This window comes from Mustela nigripes, chromosome 7 (assembly GCF_022355385.1).
Source record: "Mustela nigripes isolate SB6536 chromosome 7, MUSNIG.SB6536, whole genome shotgun sequence".
Taxonomy (NCBI): Eukaryota; Metazoa; Chordata; class Mammalia; order Carnivora; family Mustelidae; genus Mustela; species Mustela nigripes.
In genome coordinates, this window is record NC_081563.1 from 122697229 (window position 1) to 122716254 (window position 19026).

Sequence of the window (19026 nt, forward strand, 5' to 3'; positions counted from 1 at the left end):
TCTTTCTCCTACGGTAACATCTGGTTTAACAGAACTCGACATATACCCATGTTATCTGTAAAATAAGCTCACAAGCTCAAACAGACATTAAGAAAAATTCAACCTGAAATTAACCTTAACAGAAAAGTCAGAAGGAATCACATACGAAGTCTGGGGACTATAAAAATGGGGGGATTTTTTAATTGTTCCTCTTACAATGTAAGGGGGAAAACCCTTTTCCTCCTAACATATTGAATGAAGCAGTAACAGAATGATTAAGAAGTATTCAAAGCAAGAAAATGTCAGGAGAGTTTGCCATGGCCACCCCTCCAGTCCCATCTGCAGAGGCAGATGGTTGAGGCAGAGAGGCCCAGGACCCGCTAACACTGTTTTGCATTTGCCCTCATGGCTCCTGCTCCAACCCTTACTCTTTTACCAGTGTGCACGATCAAGGGTATGTAACAGCTTCCCAAGTGTAAAGATAAGGTAGGGAAGAACTCGGGATAACCCTTTGCCCAGATGCTGCCTGGAGTGATACCCAAGGGCTTCACCAGACGGACACCACAGAACCTCCTAAAGGCCCAACAAAGTCAGCCTCCTGGAAAAGATTTTGCTCCTAACAAAACAACTATTTCTGAAACAACCTAAATCCATGATCTTCAATATTGTTTTTGTGTGTGGATGGGAATAAATGATGGGGGAGGAGAAGGCAGAGGGAAGGGGGGTGGGAGTCAGAGATCCCTTTGAGAATCACAAGAAGAATGGACTCACGTCTGATCAAAGCGCACCAACAAAATTTTCTATGCTATTTTGTGGAGTTCACAGACAGACCAGACCTAAGGGTCCATGAATCCCAGGATAAAAAGCCTCGACCTAAATAGGTAGGAACCAAAGGCCAAGATTACCACAGTAGTTAGACCTCCTACCTGAAGCCTGACCTTCTATATAAAGACAATCTTACAATTAAAAAGTATAGAGGGGTGCCTGGGTGGCTCAGTCGGTTAAGTGTCTGCCTTCATTTCAGGTCATGATCCTAGGGTCCTGGGACTGAGCCCTTGTCGGGGTTCCTGCTCAGCAGGAAGCCTGCTTTTCCCTCTCCCACTCCCCTGCTCCCCTTGCTTGTGCTCCCTCTCTCTATATAAAATAAATAAATAAAATCTTTTAAAAAATAAATAAATAAATGAAATTTTAAAGAACAAAAAGTATAGAGATTCCAGGGGCACCTGGGTGGCTCAGTTGATTGAGCGAATGACTCTTGATTTCAGCTCAGGGTACAGATTTCAGGGTTGTGAGATGGAGCTACACTGGGCTCTCTGCTCAGCAGGGAGTCTGCTTGGGATTCTCTCCCTCTCGTGCCCTAAGCCCTCCACCCCACCGCATGTGTGCTCTCTCTCAAGTAAATCTTTTGTAAAAAAAAAGTATAGAGATTCCAAAAGTAAAACACCTTGGTCACATAATGTACAAGAAATTTCAAAACATATTTTAAATTTACTGACAAAATATTTGGTCCATAAAATTAGATCAGGGATACTTCCTACAAGAATCTTTAACTATTAAAGGAGTAGAAAAATAGAGATCTCCTTTTACTTTTTTAGAAAACTCAAACCCAACTTACATTTTGATTTGTGTCCTTAAGTTATCTTAAAATTCTACTTCCTAGTTTTCCTCAAATTTTCAAATACTGTCTTAGGAGGTTAAGTCTTCTGAAACAGCCAGTGAATAAAAGTGCCACAGAAATCTATTAAAATATCAGATTTTCTCCCTTGCTAAAAAAATTTTAAGTCCTCCATTATGACAATAAAGAAAAAAAGTTCATCAACTTAAAAAAAAGGACTCTTCAGAATAGGAACTATAGATTCTAAAGGTCTCAATGATGGGAAATGACAAAAAAGAATTAAGTGTAGGCGGATGTAAAGAATCACTATTACAAATGATAAAAACCAACGAATGCAGGTACTACAAGCAAAAAGAAAACATTTTTCTCTGGATTTTATGCAAATAATTTAGTTCAGAAATGGGAACGGGGATGGATATTTTAAAATAACTCCATTTTACTACCTTCAGGACTTTTATGGAAATAACAGAATTTCTCAAGAGGGTATCAACGCCTCCACAAAATGAACTAAAGAAAAGAACATTTTGGCAAGGAAAAAGTGACTGCATTCTCCTTCTGCACTTTATGGCTATTAGTACCAGGCTAGGCTGAACTCTTAAGTGCCCTACAAGGACCTCTCCTAGACTAGTGAGGCAAGGGGGGGAGGTTAAGGGTGCCCTTACTGTATCCTAATTTGCCTCTTCAGTGACAAACTCTTGAAATGAGGAAGTAAAAATAGATGAGTGTGTAGAACAACTTCTGTCAGTGAACTTAACCCCATACCACTAAACATGACAGCACACTCCAGCTTTTAAAGCAATCTTGAGAGGGCAGTAGATGAAAAGAATATTTAAATCCAGCTGATCTGGGTTCAAATTCTGGCTTCAACATTCACTAGCTTTAATAGCCTTAAATAAGCCACCTCACCTCTCTGAGCTTCAGTCCAGCCTCCTGGAGTGACCATGATAATGGGAGACGTTTGTGCATCTCCGCAGCCCCAGTGCCTGGCTGAGTGCTGGACACACACCAGGTATTTATTCAGCTTTTTGCTTGTCTCACAAGTATGCCACATTCTATTGGGAGGAGAAGGGGGAAAAAAAAAAAAAAACAAAAAAAAAACCCAAACCTGTTTTCTTGGAAATAGAGATCTAAACCCTAGCTATTATTTTATGTATCAAAGAGTTTTCAATATAATAACCTGCTACAGGAGAATGCAGGCAGTCCCATGGAATTCACTGCAGCTTTTCACCTGAATTAAACTAAAGCTCTTTATGAAGAAGGGAAGTATAAAGTGAACCGCCAAATATTTATTAAAAATAATACTATTTCGGGGCATCTGCATGGCTCAGTTGGTTAAGCCTCTGCCTTCAGCTCAGGTCATGATCTCAGGGTCCTGGGATCAAGCCCCACACTGGGCTTCCTGCTCAACAGGGAGTCTTGTTTCTTCCTCTTACTCTCCCCCTGTACTCTCTCTCAAATAAATAAATAAAATCTTAAAAAAAAAGAAATAAACTATCTCTAACCTTGTTATCCTGGGGGTGGGGCGCCAAACTAGATGGCAGGGAGTGAAAACATAGTCTCCTCAGTTGATTTAGATACAGTCACTGTCACATACCAAAAATATTTTTGCAGGCAGAATCCTTGAATCCTCTAACCTGTTCACAAGGATTGAGAACATGTTTGTCTCCACTTGGCCATTACCAATACAGAGTCCATCTGTGAAAACTGAAAAACATAGGTCCCTACAGTGAGAATCAAGCCTGAGAGTGTGGAAGGCTTTTTCCTCATTGTTTAAGAATGGAAGACATAACCATGATCTCTGCTTGAGGTAAAGCCATGCTTCCAAGAAAACCGAAAAACTTGTCTGAAACTTCTATAAATCAAAGAGATCTCTAAGACGCAGGGGCCCAAATGTCTGCTGTTTCTGGTAAGTTTTCTGTAACGTAATGGCAAAAAAATAACAAATGAGATTTGGTTTCTAAAGAGATATGATTCTACTTGAGATCTTTGGCATTGGAAATGTTGTAAGAATAGTAAATCAATAAAAAAAAAAAAAAAACTAACTGCCGAAGGACCATCCAGAAATACAGCAAGTGTTACTTGTGGCTCTCCCATTTCACTCCAAACTGGTCTTTCAACTTCTTGTGTGGTTGGCATGAATATACCGATGAGCTTAGAGAATTTCCAACCATATCAATAAATTATAAATTATAAAAATAATGATAATGATAAGGACAGAGTATTAAAAACCATGGTAAAAGTGATCACACACTGTAACAACAGAAAAGCTAAATGTAAAAAAAAAAAAAAAAAAAAGCAAAGAAATAACCGATGTAATTCCAGGCAGACTGTCATAGCACTTCGAGACACAAATAATTTCACAAGAGATCTAGATTTATTTTGCCCACGGCCAGACTGCAGCAAAAACAGTATCATATTCTGGTTGCTATAAAGGAGACTCCAAAGTTAGCAAAAAGGAAAAAAAAATTATAAAGGTTAGCTTTTAGTAGTAAGTAGCCCATGAATGAAGAAAGTTTAAATAATCCGTCACAATTTATTTAGATCTGCCCTGGGAAGAAAGAAGCCCAAAATTAATCATTTACCACTCCCCATTTTCCCAGGCCTTTGGTTACAGTCACGCATTGCTTATATGAAACCACCTGTTCAGGCTGGCATAAACCATGGTACTTGAAGATTCGTGCCTAATCATTTTTTCATACATAGATCTCAAACTTGCTCTGTCCTGCCAAAGAGCCACAAAGTTCACAAAAACTATATCCCTGAGGTTGCCAATGGAATCTACCAATTTATGCTACCAACAAACTACTGTATAGTGCACAGCCAGTGACAACAGATCTCCAGAAAGGAAGGCAGCTCGCAGTTAGCCTTGGGAGCAGTGCTGAGGTCCCTTTGAGGACTTTTCTAAGTACCACAAGCACATCCCCATAAGGTATGTCAAAACTGGGGGCCTCAACAGGACTGCATTCCAGTATGCCATTTGAAAAACAGTAACTGAATCTCCAGCAACACTGCAGACACTCTAAAAATTAATTTAAAAAATTTTTTTTTCAATGTCTACCTTCTCTGTTCATGGAACTGTTACATCAGAATGAGCAGTTTTGAAGGGTTGGGGAATAAGGAACATACAACAGCTCCAGAGACGCCTGGAGATGCCAAGGATTCACTAGAAGCCTTGGCCAGATTACTAATGGTCCATAAACCCTAATTTGGAGAACACGGGCCTACAAGTCGAAAATTGAATTATATTGCCTTATTAGATCCCACACTACCGAAACTACAGTCACATCAGTCATAACTGGAACGAGGAATACTTTATGTACACAAATATAAGTGCCTGCTTATGTATTTTTAATTGGATCAAATAAAACTGAAGCTGCAAACAAACTCAAATTTCAATTATCTCACTAGTGAGGGGATTTCCTAATAGCGTCTTTTTAAAAACCAAGTAGCTGCCAACCGTCTGCACATCTGACAAGCGTGTCCCTGGAAATTTGGGAGCAAAAGGCTCCCGTTACTTCTCAACAGCGAAGAAAATAAATACCCTAAAGGGGACAGATGATTCTTTTTTTTTTTTTTTTTTAAACTCAAGCATGCAATCTAATAATGCACAAAACTTGGCTGCGGGGCTGCTGGACACCTCCGGGGTTCCAATTTTCGGGGCGAGTGCGCGCTAGTGCGTAAGAAGGGGGCGGAGGGGGAGCGCGCTCCGAGGACGCGCCGGGGCCCCCGCCCCCTCCCGGAGCAGCAGCCTGGCACCAGCCCACCCTCCTCCACCCCTGCAAACAGACGCAGGACGCCAATAAAGCAACTTCTCCGCGGGGGCGGCGGCAGAATAGCGGTCACCCCCGCCGCGCGCGCCGCACCACCCAGCCCGCCCGAGGGGTCCCTCTACGGCCCGCCCCAGGGGGGAGCCTCCGCACGCCCCGCCCCTACCCGCCAGGCCAGGGGCCGGGGGCTGCCCGGACCCCCGCCCCTCCGCGCGGCCCGCAGCGGCGCACTCCCAAGGACGGCCGCCCGGCCCGAGCGCGGCCTGAGCGCGAGCAGGAGCGGGGCGCGGCGGAGGCCGGCTCCTCTCCTCAGGCCTCAGGCCGCCGCCTGCCCTCCGCCAGGCCGCCCGCCGCCGGCCCCGCTCGGACCCCGGCCCGGCCTCGGCGCCGCCGCAGCCCCTCATCCCGGCTCCATTCATAGGGGCACCCCAGCCCGGCCGGCGGGGCGGGGCCAGGGACCCGCGGACAAGGCCGGCCAGAGGAGGCCAGGGAGGAAAATAAAAAGTTAAGAGAAGAACTTACCTAAAATGGCTCCTGCAGCAGCCAAAATACAAACAGCTATTATTTGGTGAAGTTTAGCTCAGACACCCTGCAAGGACACCCTAACCCAGCTCGGGCCCGCCTTCCCTGCAACGCCATTGGGCTTCGCCAGCCCAAAACACAGAATCATTGGTCATTCTGGCTGCCGCTCAGGCAGAAGCCCATTTCAAGCTTGCTTGCAGGGGCGAGTGATGGGCTCGCTCCATTGTGCTCGTATTTGCATGGATGTGATCGCGGCGCTGATTGGACGGCGCCGGGGCCGCCCCGCCCCCTGCCTCGCGCCCCCCCGCCTTGGAGACGCTGCTGCGCGCGGCCCCGCCCCCCGGGACGGAGCGGCGGGGCCACGGGGGCGGGGCGGGGCCGGGGTCCTGCGGGCCGAGGGGGCGGGGCGGGGTCCTGCACGCCGCAGACCGCAGGCAGGGGGCGGGGACTCGGAGTGCGTGCGGGCGTGGAGGGGTTCAGCCGGCAGGTGGAGGTCTCGCAGGTAGCAGGCTAGCGAGCTGGAAGATTCGGGGCTGGCGTCTCCCGGGGTGCGAGAGGATGTGGCTGGGGTCCCGCGACAGAGAGAGATTCTGCTTGGGCCGGGGTCCCGCAGACAGAAGCGAGGAGAGGCAAGGGTCCCGCAGGTCAGAAAAAGATGCGGAGAAGCCAAGCAAAGAACCAAGGAGTTTCATTCTGTGTCTCCAGCCGCATCTCCTACCGCTCTGCCTGGCTCCCTGGCACTCCTGGCACACGACAGGCTTCTTCCCAAGGCCCCTGTACACCCCAGGAGTTTTCAGCCCCAGGGATCCTGCGGCGCCTTGATATACCTCCGAAAGATCAGGTGTCGAGCTGTGGTGTATTTATGTTCAGGCCTATCTCCCCCACCATCCTTGCAGCATCCTCAAGGACAGGGCCCGGCATATGGCAGAGATTCAACTAATTGTTTATTACTCTTTAATTCGTTCGTTAGCAGTTAATTTTTGAATAGTCACCAAATGCCAGGCATTGATGTAAGAGAGGAGATACAGCGGTCAATAAGACAAAGGCCTCGCTCTTGTGGAACAGGCATGTTTAGGGGAAAGAAAGACAATAAGTAAATACAAGGGGGCAGTACTGAAAATTTCTATAAAGAAAATATATGGAGAAAGGGAGGGGGGTGTTATCCACCAGCCTGGTCCAGTATCCTGTTACTGGCCTCCTCCCCAGTGGTGATAGTCACCTGCCCCCTCCCTCCCTGCTTGCCTCTATTGAGGGTGTTTCCTTAACACCCACTTTAAAAAAAAAAAAAAAAAAAGGCTGGATTATGACTGTAGAGGCACATTTTACCTCAAGTAGGAATGATCTGAGTCCTGGTTGATTCCAAAAGCAGTTTGTTGGATACATTTAAGATGAACACGGCTTGACTGTCAGGAGTAGCTGTAATGATGTAGCCAAGCCTTACTGTACCCCCAGAGAGAGGATATTTTTAGTTTCTTTGAAGCCCAAGTGTTCCTGTGGTTTCCATCCTGTGACCCTAGCTCCTATCTGAGGATTACTTCTTGACTTCTTGGCAGACACCAGAAACACCAGAGATTTCTCCAGTTTGAAAATACAGAGATAGCAGAGCCCCCCGCCTCCTGTCTACCTCACTTGTGCACATTTCTCTCATTTCACTCAAGGTTGGCCAAGATGCCTTGTGGTCTTTCCTTCCTCCTCTTTCTTCCTTCCTTAAAAATAAAATATATTTATTAAGCACCAACGGTGTTCCTGATATTGTTGTAGATACAAAGGCAGACAATATCCCTGTCCTCAGGGAGCTCATAATCTAGTTGGGATCAAGATGGAAATGTACACATTGATCCTGAGGACCTCTAGTCCTGCCAAGCTGTTGGGGTGTGAGGATGGAGAGAGAGGTTTGTTCCCCCGCTGTCAAAGGGACAGCAAGCTTGCCCTCCCGATCCAGCTGCTGCAGAGCCTGAGGCAGAACAGGGAAATTAGTGGCCACAACCCCTTCAGTCTGACATAGGATCAAGACTGCTGATGAGGCTCAGGTCTGTGCACTTTAGTTTCGGGAAAGAGGCTGGGCACTGAATTACATCAGAGAAGACTTGGTGAGTCCTACATGGGAGTCAAGTGACCCTCCCTTTACCAAATCATGTCCCTCGCTTACAAAAGATGAAATAACATAAACGAGGTGGGGAAGAATGGAGCTCCAGGCAGAGGGAGCAGCGTACATATGCCAAGGCACAGAAGCAAAAGACAGCAATGAAAGGTGTGGGAGCAGGAAGGAGGCAAACTCGTCAGACGGTAATTCCTGTTCTTAAACTTGAGAAAAGTCTGTAGCACAGAAGTCAAACATAGAGATACAGATGTTATGTTACCAAATAAGAAATCAATAGCAGTACAAAATTGATCCACAAGTGAATGGTACAGGTACAAGCAAAGGAAAGGTCTGGAGGCTCCACTCCACTCACTCCACTCAACTCAGTGAGCTTGACCCTCATAGAGTCAGGTCTGCAGGACAGAACAGGGTGAGTGGAATCTGACCCTTAAAATACTGGTGCAGCAGGGTACCTGGCTGGTTCAGTCATTAGAGCAGGCTGCTTTTGATCTCGGGGGCATGAGTTCAAGCCCCATATTGGGTGTAGAGATTACTTAAATAAATAAATCTTTAGAAAAGCGGAAGAAAAACACTTCTCCAGCATCCAGGGATCCGCAGGTAGACATTAGGGGAAAAGCTGTCTGCTAAGTGGCTTTTAGCTGTGTGCATCCATGGGGATGTCTTAGCCACTACGACACAGAGCTTGACTCTACTGGGCAGAAGTGAGAGGCAAAAGGAGGAAGGTAGGAAAGTGAAAAGAACCAGTACCAGGATGGTATCTGGCCTCTACTTCTTCATCTGGCCTCTACTATGTGTGGCTGATGGCTTCAGCAGAAGGGATTATCTTCTGAGAAGTCACATGACATAAGGCATAGCATAGCCTATGGGAGAGGAAAAGGAAAGAAATTTATCCACCAGCTTACATCCCATGTTCAGTAGTTCATGCACAGGTGCCAAGTGGGGCTTTGGGGTGTCCCAAAACTCAGTGTTAAGAGGCTTACGGCAAGGTCGTGAGGCATTGATTTATCAGGATACGGCTCATGAAGTCAAATGGAGCCCGTGTAGAGCTGAACACCATAGCAGCTGCCGGGACAAGAGATGGTTGGCACTAAGAGGCCCTGAGGGTCTGTTATGAAGGGGACAGTGATGATGCACAACTTTCCAGACCATATAGTATGTCCATATGTACAGCGGGCCTTAGAAGAGCAATTCTTAGGAGCTCTGAAGGGGAGCCACAGAAGGGCTCCCAGCAATTCTAGAACTTTCTGGTAAGAACTCCATAAACACAGGTTATATCCTGCCTGACCATGTTCTTTCTTGCCTTCCTGCCTCTGTTAACTTGTCTGCTTCCTCCATTAGACCGTGAGCTTCTCTATTGTTCTTGCTTACATATCTCTGTCACAGAAAAGGCTATTTACACCAGTCCATTTCATTTTCATCCTAGGCTTGTAGAAAAAACACATTTCTCAGTAATCAGATTGGTCCACGTGACTAAATTCTGGCTAATGGAATCTGGTCAGAAGTGATAGATATATCTCATTTCTAGGCATCCCCCAAAACCTCCTATGTGGGCATCCAAACTCTTCTCCTTTCCTCATTTGCTAGGGATGCAAAAATATCCAGTGGAGGACTTAGAGGCCCCCAAAAGCAGCGATGGAATGAGCCTGGGTCCCTGACTGACTGCATGGAGCAGAATCCCTGTGCTTACCCACAATGGACTGTGCCTAGAGTAAGAAGTGAACTGTCTTAATGCCAAGTCACTGAAATGGGAAGATTGCTTATTATGGCCATTAGCAGACTCTGACTAATACAGTGCTTGTCTAACTTTATTTGATCTGATATCCCTCCAGGCCAGGGATTCTGTTTATTTGGCTTTGGAAGGCAAGTACTAGTGTGTTGTATGATACATAGTAGGAATTGCTTAAAGCATGAATGGAGGTAAATGAGTTAATACATCAGCCTGGTCTTAAAGGATCAGAGGTAGAATACCAGTCAAGCAGGCAGGTAGAAAGTGTTCCACTCATAATGGCATAGCATATGCTGAGTCAAAGCGACTGCGGAGAACAGGCGCTGTTCTCAACAGTGCAAATGGTTCGTGATGTGAAAAGGAGATTGCTAAAATGAGGCTAGAGAGAAGGCAAGGGCCTGATCACAAAAGGTCTTATTCATTACATAAAGGAGTTTCCACTCTATCCTATAGAAATTGTTCAAGGATTTTAAACAGATATGTGATATTGTCAACTTTATGTTTAAGAAAGCTCTATTAGCCTAGAAGAAGTATGTATTAGAAAGAAAGAAGCAAAAATATAAATTTTTAAAAAGATTTTATTTATTTATTTGACAGACAGAGATCACAAGCAGGCAGAGAGGCAGGCAGAGATAGAGGGGGAAACAGGCTCCCCTCCGGGCACAGAACCTGAACGGGGCTGGATCCTAGGACTCTGAGACCATGACCCAAGCCAAAGGCAGAGGCTTAACTAACTGAGCCACTCAGGTGACCACAAAAATGTAAAATTTTTAAAGCAACTTTTCCCACTGCCCCTAAGTCATTCATTCTATGAGATGATCCAATAACAAGAAGTTTCGGGGGGCACCTGGCCATCTCAGGGGTATAGCATGCAACTCTTGATCTCGGGATTATGAGTTCGAGTCCCATGTTGGGCATGGAGCCTATTTTTTAAAAATATAAGATTAAAAAAAGAGGTTTCAGGGTCAAGTTGGTTTAGGAAGTTGTGCATGCTCTAGCCCATCTTGGAGGTTACCATTGCTCACTCACATATTAAAAACTGAGAGGTGTTGCATTAATGAAATTGGTTAAACATCAATAATTCTCAAAACTATTTGACCACAGAACCCTCTTTTCATTTAATACCTATCAAAACTGGTATTGTGATTAAATTTGGCTACATATAACAGGAAAAAAGGCATAATAACACTGAAGTTTATTTTTGTTCCCCATAAGAGAAATAGGGGAGGCAGGGAGTTCAAGAATGGCGTACCTATTCTATGGGATTGTCAGGAATCCAAGCTTTAATATTTTTGCTTTCATTTCCAAGGTCCGAGATGTCTGCTGGAACACCAGTCCACATTTCCTTGGAAGGAAAATTAAAGTTCTTGGGGCGCCCGGATGGCTCAGTCAGGTAAGCGTCTGCCTTCGGCTTGGGTCATGATCCCAGGCTTCTGCGATGGAGTGTGAAACCTGCTTCTCCCTCTCTCTCTGCCGCTCCCCATTACTTATGCTCTCTCTCTCTCTCTCTCATAGATAAATAAAATCCTTTAAAAAAAATTTGAGCTTCTCTCACTATTGAGTTGAGAGACTCAGCTAGCAGTCTGTGTCACAATGCCCCACAGAGATAATATTCCATGGAACATCATTTGGGATAAAATGACTAAGGAGATTGATTTTTTTAAACATATTTAATGGCTTTATTGAGGCATATCATATTCCATACAGGTACTGCAAATGTACAGTTTGATGATTTTTAGTAAGTTTATACAGTTGTGCAACCATCATCCCCATCCAATTTTAGAACATTTCTGTCACCTCCGAAAGTTCCCATCTTCCTGTATACAGGCAATCCCTACTCCCACCCCCTAGGCCCAGGCAACCATGGATTTGCTTTCTTCTTTGTAGTTTTTCCTCTTCTAGAAATTGCATATATATGGAATAGTATAATAGGTAGTTTTTTATGTCTGGCTTATTTCACTTAACATAATATCTTTGTGGTTTACCCATGTTGTAGAATGCATTGACAGAGAGAAATCACAAGTAGACGGAGAGGCAGTCAGAGAGAGAGAGAGAAAGAGAGATAGGGAAGCAGGCTCCCTGCGGAGCAGAGAGCCCGATGCAGGACTCGATCCCAGGACCCTGAGATCATGACCTGAGCCGAAGGCAGCGGCTTAACCCACTGAGCCACCCAGGCGCCCCTGCATTGTTCTTTTTTATTGCTGCATGGTACACCATTGTGTGGACATACCACCTTTTGTTTATCCGCTCATCAGCTGATGGACATTGGGATTGTTGCCCCTTTGGGGCCATGATGAATATCACTACTAGTAACATTCACATACAAGTCTTTGTGTGGACATATGTTTTCATTTCTCTTGGGAAGGTACTGAAGGAGATTGATGTTTCAAATGGAACCCATTCACTGAAAGAACATTTACTGAATGTCCAAGTCTGACTTTAATAGGACTGTATTAGGTGCTGGGGATACAATGATGGGTAAAATGCAGCACAAATTCAACCCTTGTGAGGCATGTGCAGTCTACAGAACAGGCTGGCATTAGTCGAATAGTCGTGCAAACAAATGTAACATCACAGCAGTGGTTAATGTCACAAAGGAGTGGCACATGGTGCCATGAGAGCTTATCCTGGAAGGATGCCCCTCAGTCAAGGTCAGGAAAGCAGAGGTATGCCAAGACTTCTCACCCCAATGAATTTTGTCTTTCAAAGTAATATCCTTTGAGGCCCTGTGCTTATTTCCCATAATGCTGCCCTTCTACACAATTCCAAGGCAGTTTATAGGTGTGCTAGTCCTGGGCCTGTCTGTCCTCAAATGAAGTCCTTACGTTTTAACCTCTCAGAGTTTTTGGTTTTCTGATTAGACCATGAATAACATAACAAGTCACATCAGAAAATCAACTGCATTCCTTTGGAATCACATCTCACTGCCAAAACCGGAATTCCCCTGCTGGGTCAAGGATCTTATATCCCCAGAGCTGGGGGAGAGGTGTTCGTGGCAGTTTGCAAAAATAAAGTTACAGATATCATCTGTAAAAGGAGAGCAGACAGTGTCAGGTCTATTCTCCCTGACAGCTCAAAAATCATGTGTCTGTGGCTTGCCACTGAGAAGATCCCCAACGGTAACCCATGGCGTGTACAGGTAACTTCCAAAGAAGATATAAAAGGATGTGTGTAGCCAATGGCAGTGCCCTGGCCTGGCAAAAGCACCCTTCCCCAGGACAAAACTGGGTAAGACTAGTTAATCCCACAGGCTTTGGAGGCCAAGAGATCTGGTTCAAATCCCAGATTCACCACCAGTGAAGTTTTTTGATTCTGATAACAGGGTTGTTGTATGGATTAAGTGTTTCATCAACTGCTCAACAGATTATTAATTACTCCATTATTACATCCTTTAGTCTGGCCCTCATTTCTCCCTGCACTGTGTAGACCTGCCCTCTTCTGTTGACTCACTCTTTTTGAAACATACTAATTCCACTGATTTGACTGAAGTCAATCTCTACTCTTCTTGCCTTTGGCCTGAGGGACATTTTGTTTTTTAAAGTGACTTCTGGTAGTATATGGCTTCCATCCCTCATGATTTAATCTGACTGATTTAACTCTTAAAGTACTACAGAGCTCTCTCATGCATGTCTAACAAACACTACTACTGTTTTTACTTCTTTTTAATCTGAGTTTATACATATGACTGTGCTCACTTTTAGTAATGATGATTTATGAAAAGTCATACCTCACATGTTCTTGGGTAGGAATTTTTTTAAACACCGGTCACCTTACGCTTGAAACAGTTCTATAAATCCTTCATTCTCACTCAGCACTGTGCTTTCCTGCAGTGACAGATAATTTTAGCCGTTAAAAATTTGCTTAAGCCAAGCTTTTCCACCAAGCCTCAAAGTTATGGCAGAATCCTTGTCCTTGTGAACACAATTCTACCATCAGCGTAACTGACCAACTCAGAGAGAGGACCACAAGCAAATTAACAATAAAAGAAGCAGCACTTTGTACCCTCTAGGAGGAAAGCACTATAGTTGTTTTTTGTTTAAGATTTTATTTATTTATTTATTTGATAGGCAGAGGCAGAGATCACAAGGAGGCAGAGAGGCAGGCAGAGAGAGAGAGAGAGGTAAGCAGGCTCCGTGCTGAGCAGAGAACCCAATGTGGGACTCGATCCCAGGACCCCGAGATCACGACCTGAGCTGAAGGCAGAGGCTTTAACCCACTGAGCCACCCAGGCGCCCTGAAAGCACTATAGTTTTTAAAAATTAATCCGTTTCCATGTTTCTGCTGAGGAAAAGCATGGTAAGCATCCTTATATTGTTCCCTCCTATCCTCAATGGCACCTACTAGGAATGGCTCGCAGTGTGAAAGCTGTTTGCCATCTCTGGATATTAACTTTCTAGATTGTCCGTAGAAGGGGGCAGGCCCTGTCTAGGTAACTTCTCAGAGCTGTAGAATGTGGTGTAGCATGTAGCGAATGAGGCGTAGCATGTGAAAGGACTTTGGCATGAACCTAAAAATTGTTTTTGAGGATTTCAAGTAGTGTTTTATATGAGACATTGAAGTAAAACCTTTTATGTATGATTTGCACATGTCTTGGTGACGGCCAAAGCGTCCATTCATAAACCAGTGACCTCTCAGTGTTGGAATGCCAGTGCCTTCAAAATCTTTTGATTCAGGGCCCTAGAATCTCTCAACTGCTAAGAAGGGATGTCTTCCCAGACCAGAATGCCACTCAGTCATAGAGAATTGTCAGAACGCTGCCCCTCTTCATTCATTTCTGAAATATTCTTTTGGCCAAAGCTCCAATAGCAGCACAATTTCCATTAGGACCTCTTTTTTTTTTTTTTTTTTTTTTTTAAGATTTTATTTCTTTATCCGACAGAGATCACAAGTAGGCAGAGAGGCAGGCAGAGAGAGAGGAAGGAAAGCAGGCTCCCCGCTGAGCAGAGAGCTTCAGGGCTTGATCCCAGGACCCCGGGATCATGACCCCAGCCGAAGGCAGAGGCTTTAACCCACTGAGCCACCCAGGCACCCCTCCTTTAGGACCTCTTGAACAGTTTTGAAAAAGTGTAGACTGTACCCCCGAAGGGCCCGTTTTGAGTTTCATGGAGATGTACCAACACTTCTGCTCACTCAATGAAGTCATGGTATCTGCCGGACAGGAGCTGGTCTATGAAGACTTGCTCAAACAGTTTCATTCCGGTTTAAACTTGTGCCCATGATGAATTTTTTTTACCTTAAAAGTGTATAGGAATATATATATATATATATATATATATATATGAATATATAGGAATCTGGCAGTCATTCAGTCATGGTCCTCAGTGGTCATGTCTTGACATGGTCAATAATGAAGTACATGGCAAGTGTCTTGTCACTAATGTGATACCTGGTAGAAAAAAATTAAGTGGGAGTGGGTATTCTTATAACAGTGTCACTCCTATTTGTATTCTGACGTGCTCTCCTGAGCAACAGAGCAGGGGGGTGGCATTTTAGCTGAGTGCTGAGAATGTCACACAGCCCACAGTCTACCTTATCTGTGGCTCAGCCAGTGGTGGGAGACCATCACCAGTCTAACAACCGTAAATTATGGTGGCATTTGTAAATGAGTGGTGATGTGCCAGCTACTGCCACTCTGAATGCTTTGCTTCAGTGATATGTACTTTCTCACCTTATTAGTAGTATCTTTTGGGGAAAAGTCTGAGGGGGAAACAAAACTGGTTAAAAATAAAGTGCACCATGTTTATTTAGTTTGTCCTAATCTAATGGCAATTTTTGAGAGTTTTAAATGACTTTTTTTCATATTTTCAAAATGTTTTAAAAAATATTTGTTTATTTATTTTAGAGAGAAAGAGAGCATGAGGAGGGAGGGTGCAGAGGGAGAGAAGTAGACTCCCCACTGAGCATGGAGCCTGGACACAGGGCTCAACCCCACAGCCCAAGATCATGACCTGAGGCAAAATCAAAAGTGGGACACTCAGTCTTCTGAGCCACGCAGGCGCCCCTCAAAATGTTTTTTTGGCCATCATACCACAAGTGTTTTCAGTACTATTTGTCTTACTCCCCCATGGAGAGGGGGAAATCAACCTAGACTGTGAGGAGTGTGACTTTCATTCAAAGCTCCTTATTGAGAACAAGGATAGTAGGGCAGAAGAAATCATGGAGACACACAGCTCTACTCCAGAACTTTCCCAGTGCACACACTCATATACGACAGGTTTGCTTATTCTCTTCACTCCTTCTGGGCATAACCAGGAGAAGGGCAGATCAGGGTCAACACAGAGTCAACACAGGCAGGGTTCCATAAACTAAGATTACAGGAAGACCCAACTGGCATGCAGCCAGTACAAATTACTACAGGCAAACCTGAGAGAGGCTTAGCATCCAGGAGCTCCAAATCATTTGGAGTGAGGATCAGAAAAAGAGGAGATTGAGAATAAATCACCAGGTAGGAAGACCTGTTTTGGTCATTAGGTCCAAATTTTGGTGTGCGTGTGTGTGTGTGTGTGTGTGTGTGCATGCGCACACATGTACACATGTTTGGGGTCTTGAAAGGGTACTGCTTAATTAATCAAAAGGTTAGTTTAAAGGTTAAATAGTTAATTAAGTGGTTAAATAAAAAGATCAGAGGCAAGGTAGATAAGGGTAGTTCATGACTGATTAGATGAATGGTTACATAGCTGAATAAGTTGATGCATCAATGATTGGTAGATGAATGGATATTGAATGGATAAATGGAAATAATGAAATCAGGATGGATGACTGATAGGACAAATGAATGGGTGGTAGGCAAGTGAATGGTTAAATGAATAGATAAATAAATGGACAATTGGATGGTTGGATGAATGGATGGGGAGCTTGATAGGTGATAGATAGACAAATGATTGATAGATACATAGATACATAGGTATCTAAGTAGGTAGTGAATGGATAACCAAATTGATGGATTAGTAGATGAACACAAAGATGAATTAATGAATGAACGGGATGGATTGAAGCATAAATGGAGGAATGGTATGATAAGCAGAATAACGGCCCCCAAAGTGTCTATGTCTTAATTCCCTAACTTTGTGAATATCTTAGATTACATGGCAAAGGGGAATTAAATTAGCTAATCAACTGACTTTGAAATAGGAAGATTATCCTGGATTATCTGGATGGACCCAATGTAATCACAAGTATCTTTATAAAAGGAAGGCAGAAGGGACACAATCAGAGAGAGGTTTGAAGATGCACATAGATTGTGATTTTAAACTCTGAAGATTTGAAAATTTGAAGTTGCCTATACATGCTGGTTTCAAACTTGGAGGAAGGAGACAATAGATCAGGAACGCAGGGGACTCTAGCAGCTGGAAAAGGTAAGGAAACCAGCTCTCCCTAAAAGGACTACAACTCTACCAACATTTTAGTTTTAACCATGTAAGACCTATTTTGGACTTCTGACCTCTAGAACTATAGTTCTTCCTTAACGTAGAATGGGGTTACATCCTGATAAATCCATCATTAAGTTGAAAATACCATAGGTCAAAAACGCATTTAATACACCTGATCTACTGAACACCGTAGCTTAGCCTTTCTTGCCTTGAATGTGTTCAGAACACTTACATTAGTCTATAATTGGGCAAAACCATCTAACACAAAGCCTAATTTATAATAAATGTTGAATATCTCATGCAATTTATGAATTTGTTGTGAAAGTGAAAAAACAGAATGGCTGTATGGGTGCAGAGTGGTTTTAAGTGTATTGGTTGTAATACCCAGATGACTGGGAGGTGTGCTGACTGCTGCTACCCAGCACCATGAGAGAGGATAGTATAACAAATGACTAGCCAGGAAAAGATCAAAATTCGTAATGTATGGTGTCTGGTGTCTGCTGAATGCATATTGCTTTTGTACCATTGTGAAATCGGAAAATCTTAAGTCAAACCATCATAAGTTGGAGATCATCTGTATAAGATGGTCTGTGTTGTTTTAAGCCACTAAGTTTGTGGTAATTGGTCATAGTGGCAATAGAAATGAGTACATCAGTGGGTAAGTAAACGGATGGAAGATGGATGAGTACTTGGATGCTTAAATGAATGGATGGTAAGTGGATAAATACACAGATGGATGGGTGGACCAATGAGTGGAAGAATGGGTAAATGGGTACATAAATAAATGGTTGGTTGGTTGGAAGGAAGGTGGAAGAAGACTTGTTTCTCCACTCATTACACTTCTGAAACCAGATGTCTGCAGTTTTTCCTCACATTAAACAGTTCTGACACTACCTGGAGTTAGCACAGGTCCCACAAGTTAAGAGCTTATCCCCGTAAGACTAACCACTCACTTCAGACACCAATCACAAGTAGTGGGTTCTCAGGCTACTCACACTTTTGTCCAACTTAGCTATAAATTGGAACTTCCCACAACCCCCTCCTCAGGTTGGGGAACTTGCTATAATGGCTTATAAAACTCATGGAAATGCTTTACCTACATTTACTAGTTTATTGTTAAGGATACAAATGAACAGCCAGATGAAGAGGAACATAGGGCATGTTCTGGAAGGTTCTCAAGCGCAGAATCTTCTGTTCCTGTGGTGGTCAGGGTGTCCACCCTCCTGGTACATGGATGGATTCACCAACCCAGAGCCCGTCTAAACCTCATGCTTTAGGGATTTTTATGAAGTTTCATCACATAGGCATTATTAATTAACTCAACCTCCACCCCCTCTCCTCTCCTCAGAGAATGGGGAGAGATGAGGCCAAAAGTTTCAAGCTTCCAATTATGGCTTAATCTATCTGTTCACTAGTCCCCATCCTGACGCTAATTAGGAGCCCACCAAGGGTCACAACATTAGAGCAAACGGTGCTCTTATACCCAGCAAATTCCAAGGGATTTGGAACCTCTGTGAAAGATAATTCTATCAACCCCATCACTCAGGAAATTATCAGGGTTTTCAGAGTTCTGTGTCAGGAACTGGGGATAGAGACCAAACATATTTCTTATTATGTTGCAGAGGGATAAATGATTAGATGGATACAAGAATGGTACATGTGGGTAGATGGCATAGATAGATATGTGGGTAAATGATTAGATGAATAGATAGGTGGATGATAGGTAAATGGATATATAAACACTAGAGAGATAAAATGTGTGTAGATGTATAGATACACGGATTGATGGATGGTTGTCTGATAGATGGGTAACCAGACACATGGATTGATAATTAGTATGATGGATGACTAAATGGATATATGAATAGGTAATTAATGACCAGAAAAACAAATAGATACTTGGTTGGAGATCTGATTGGATAGATGGGTTCTTGCACATATGCATG

The 19026-nt window shown here is 43.8% G+C and overlaps 1 protein-coding gene across 4 annotated transcripts in view; it reads right to left on the bottom strand.

The window, feature by feature from the left end:
- The window catches only part of CHD6 (chromodomain helicase DNA binding protein 6), a 192662-nt gene extending 186690 nt beyond the window's left edge, over positions 1 to 5972 (bottom strand). For all 4 annotated transcript variants that reach the window (XM_059407015.1, XM_059407012.1, XM_059407013.1 and 1 more), the window contains exon 1: positions 5884 to 5972. The gene's annotated coding sequence lies outside the window, so the exon portion shown is untranslated. The remainder of the gene's footprint in view (positions 1 to 5883) is intronic.
- Positions 5973 to 19026: the final 13054 nt, after the last annotated feature.